The sequence below is a fragment of the Misgurnus anguillicaudatus genome, chromosome 14, assembly GCF_027580225.2.
Source record: "Misgurnus anguillicaudatus chromosome 14, ASM2758022v2, whole genome shotgun sequence".
NCBI lineage: Eukaryota > Metazoa > Chordata > Actinopteri > Cypriniformes > Cobitidae > Misgurnus > Misgurnus anguillicaudatus.
The window spans coordinates 6813708-6817809 of record NC_073350.2 but is presented as its reverse complement, the minus strand read 5'-3'; the positions used below and the strand labels follow the sequence as shown (position 1 = coordinate 6817809).

The following is a 4102-nucleotide window of genomic DNA, read 5'->3' as shown; positions in this document are numbered from 1 at the left end:
ACCCCACAGAACCCCAGAGCAACAGCCTACCAGCCACCCATAATACCCTTGCAACAGTGCAGCAATTAGCCAGGAAATCAGAGAATTAGCATAGCAATCACACAGAATGCCACAACAACAGCCTAACAACCACCCATAATACCCTAGCAACTCCCTAGCAACCCCAAAGAACACCAAAGCAACAGCCTAGCAACCTCAAAGAACGCCAGAGCAACAGCCTAGCAACCACTCATAATATCCTAGCAATGGGCTTTATGTCCAGCTGCACTACTTCCTGAACTTCAGCCAGCTCCTTGCCTCCTGTCCGCCATCACTGGACAAACCGACCAATCCAGGTGTGCCTGACCTCAGTTGCCACAAACAAACTGATTAATCCAGGTGTGACTGACCTCTGTAGACACAACAACAATAATCAGACACACCTGGATTAATCAGTTTGTCATGAAACAAGGAGCTGGCTGAAGTTCAGGAAGTAGTGCAGCTGGGCTTAAAGCCTATTGTCTAGCAATCACATAGAAAACCATCGCTAAACCCTAGCAACCACTTAAAAATCTTAGCAAAAGCCTAGCAACCACCCATAATACCCCAGCAATGACTTAAAAGACACACAGAATGCAACTAAAACAGGCTAGCAACCACCCATAATACCCTAGTAACGACTTAAAAAACACACAAAATGTAACAGAAACAGCCTAGCAACCACCCATAATAACTTAGCAACGACTTAAAACACACAGATATAGATGAGATATAAAGTCAGAATGCTGCGATATAAAGTCAGAATTCTGAGATGTAAAGTCAGAATTTAATTTTATTATTTTTTACAACATGGCGGAAACAGGCTTCCATAGGATTGGTCTCAGGTTGAAAAACCAGTAAACAGAAAAACAGGGAGTCGTAATTCCTATGACAACATATCTTAAGTAAGATTAAGGATTGCAAAGACAAGGAAAACAGAAGATGAATTTAAAGCCATGATTATGTTTGGAGCTTTAGGTGAAAGTATTAGTAATCCGGTAAAGTTAACCAAGCTAATTTAAAAAACTATTGGAGATATTAAAGCTGCCAAATATCTAACAAATAACCGTGTGCTTATGCTTTGTTTGGATAAAGAACAACAAAACAAAGTGTTGAATAGGAATGAGGCGGAGTGGCTATCAAAGTACACATTCCCGTAGAAATAGAAAATGCTAAAGGGGTGATTACGGGAGTTCCAATTTAACTGGCAGATGATGTTTTGAAAACACAGTTAAAGGATCAAAAGGTTATTGAAGTGAAACGTTTATTAACAAGTAGGAATGGGAAGAAAAAAGTAATACAGTAGCATAAACATAAAACATAAAAACATAAAAATATGTTGGTGTCAAAACAGAGTGTTACCACTTTTTAAAAAAATTAACTCCTACAGTGTTTTGTAAGTGGAGTTTGTTAACTCTTAGGGGGCATGCACACCAACGCTTTTACGCCCGCGGCCGGCGCATGTTTTCAATTGTTTTCAATGGAAGCTTAGCGTTTTTCAAATAAGCCAGCAGCTAGCGGGTTTCTTCCGCGCCGAAACCCGGCGCCCGGCGGTTTTTCCGCGCTCAGCGCTGAGCGTCGAGAGTTGAGAAATGTTCAACTTTGGAAGAAAAGCTCCGCTCGTCAATGTCAGGTCTCACGCGGCGTCCAATCACAGTGGAGGTGGGGCGGGACAAGTATCACAGCAACCAACCGTCTCACAGCTGACGTATCACAGCTACCAAAGCGCTCAGCTGAAGAAAGCTGGTACTCAGCTGAAAAACAGCTGGCATTCGGCGTCCTCAAGGCGTTTTCAGCCGCGTTTAAAAGTTTTGGTGTGTCCAGCCCCTAAGCTGAGCGCTTTGGTAGCTGTGATACGTCAGCTGCGAGCCGGTTGGTTGCTGTGGTAATGTCCCGCCCCTCCTCCACTGTGATTGGGCAGCCGTGTGAAAACTGACATTGACGAGCGGAGCTTTTCTTCCAAAGTTGAACATTTCTCAACTCTCTGCGCCGGTTTTCAGCGCGGAAAAAAACCGCTAGCGGCTGGCTTATTTGAAATACGCTGAGTTTCCATTGAAATGAATTGAAAACATGCGCCGGCCGCGGGCGTAAAAGCGTTGGTGTGCACGCCCCCTTAGGGTGTTAAATAGAGAAGACCTCCCACTTTTTACAGCACACACTGAACCGTGTTTTTGGATGATGCAGTTCAAGCAGAAGGTCATCTCTTTTACTGTAAATGGTAAGTAAATGTTCAATAAATAACATTTTGATCAATAATATTTGAGAGTTGTGAGTTGTTATGCTTTATATTGCTGTTAGTATCAAGTTTAACATTCAAGAATATCAAGAGTCATGTGTTATTGCCATTATATGAATGCTGTAGCTGAGTTTAGGTCTTAGCCTCCGATGGAGCAATTCATACTCATAATGTTTTTGGGAGTTTTTTTGTTGTTGTTTTTTGCTTTATATGCTGTTTAAGTTTAATATATATATTTTTAAATCCATTAATGTGTGCAGGAGATTTGCTTTGGGGACTTTAGAGGAGCACAGAAATAGGCCTACATGAAAATTTCTTCAGACGAAGAGCAATTTTATAACAAAGTGAGTATTTTGTGAATAACATAAATTGTTTTTTTTTTTTTTTTTTGCATATTGTATTGTTTTTTAATACTGAATTTTTCCCTTTTATTTTTGTTTTATAGACAGAAAAGTTCAATATCCAGTCTGAAGGTCTGACCGTCGAGGATCATATCACCTCCTTGCAGCTACTGGTTCATCATATTCTGCTGTTAATATGTGAAGACCAACATGGATTTTGGATTGAAATGAAGTCAAACTTGTTTGTATGAACTGAAGCATCCCATAAACTGTGTTTACTGTTGTTATACATTGGGAATGTGCTTTTTAGTTGTCTCGGATGTTAATATGTTAATTTAATGAACACTTGAATGCATGATACATTGAGGACAATTTTTCTGTCATAAATAATTGTTGATCAGATGACATTTAAAAAAAATCATTAGTAGTTTTAAAATGAGAATGATTGATTATACTGCTGTATTGTTACATTAAAAAAAGCTGTTTAAAATAAAGTTTTTTGTCCCAAATGTACCTTAATATGTTTCTGTCTTTACATTTACCATATTAACACCATATTAAAAAATATAACACTACATTGGAGTTAACAAATTACACAGAGGGAGTTAATTTTTAACAAATAAAAAATATTTAACACTGATTAGTGTACATTTATAGTTAGATTTTTAACTCTGTATAGTGTCAATTGGTAACACTTTAAAAGAGTCAATGTGCTAACACTTTCAAAAGTGTTAAAATAACTCTATTGGGAGTGGACCCCATGAGACACTTTTAAAGTGTTGAAATTAACTCTCATAGAGTTATTCTGAGGTTCCAGATTTTGCTGTGTAGTTCATCATACCTAGGATGTGAGTTTCAGAAACAAGCCATGGAAACAGTACATTATAAGACCACAAATCAAGTGTCATATGCAGAAGCAGTAAAACAAGTTCATACTTAACAAGGATTTAGCAGAAATTACCACTTTACTCAGATGCAGGATGAACCTGGAATAAGAGAGAATGATCATAATTGTTCTGTCAACTTTTGTCCCTGTACTTATCCCGCAACAGTTAGTTTGTCCAGAACAAAGCATTCACATAACTCATCTGGGTTATATACTTACGCCGCAATAGTTAGCCTGTCTGGAACCGAGCTGATTTAAACCTCAATACTGTATGACACTTGCATTACATGTGAACGGCCCCTACACTAATAGGATTCTGTTTCTCTCTCCCTGTCTCTTCCTCGACCACAAGGACAATGAGACAAACAGACCCAGTTCCTGCTGCTGTGAAGGTCATCACACTTCTGATCTACTGACCGTCCTTCAACGTGATGCCCAGCTGATGCCTGACCAACGACCACCGGCAGAACCAGTTTAATCTGCTTACCCGTTCACATACCCCGATTATTATTTTTTTATAAATATATATTATCTCTCTCAGGGGTTTTTCTCCTCCTAGGACTTTCCCCCCTAGACTAGCCAGGAGGGTTTTTTCCTAGGGGGTTTTTTCATCCCCTGGAG

At 39.3% G+C, this 4102-nt stretch overlaps 1 long non-coding RNA gene across 1 annotated transcript; it reads left to right on the top strand.

The window, feature by feature from the left end:
* The first annotated feature begins 1861 nt into the window (after nt 1-1861).
* Nucleotides 1862-3398, top strand: LOC141369542 (uncharacterized). The gene is made up of 3 exons (XR_012373339.1): nt 1862-2236; nt 2515-2598; nt 2704-3398. It is a non-coding gene; the product is annotated as an uncharacterized lncRNA (long non-coding RNA).
* Nucleotides 3399-4102: the final 704 nt, after the last annotated feature.